Source organism: Limulus polyphemus, unplaced genomic scaffold, assembly GCF_000517525.1.
Source record: "Limulus polyphemus unplaced genomic scaffold, Limulus_polyphemus-2.1.2 Scaffold2031, whole genome shotgun sequence".
NCBI classification, from domain to species: domain Eukaryota; kingdom Metazoa; phylum Arthropoda; class Merostomata; order Xiphosura; family Limulidae; genus Limulus; species Limulus polyphemus.
This window is the reverse complement of record NW_013667641.1, coordinates 193,505-193,877: the sequence shown is the minus strand read 5'-3', so window position 1 is coordinate 193,877 and position 373 is coordinate 193,505.

Below are 373 nucleotides of genomic sequence, written 5' to 3'. Positions count from 1 at the left end.
ATCCCAACGTGACATTTAGGATCTGGGTGGCTTACTTGTCAATAACTAGAAAACTTACATTTATACTATACACAGAGAGCTAATTCCAGTATGTTATGTACAGTGCATTTTGAGTCACAAATCTAGGTAACTAGAAGTTGGTTATACGTATTATAAATCAAAGGGCTCCAATAACTAGAAAACTTACATTTATACTATACACACAGAGCTAATTGCAGTATGTTATGTACAATACATTTTGAGTCACAAATTTAGGTAACTAGAAGTTGGTTATACGTATTATAAATCAAAGGGCTCAAATAACTAGAAAACTTACATTTATACTATACACACAGAGCTAATTGCAGTATGTTATGTACAATACATTTTGAGT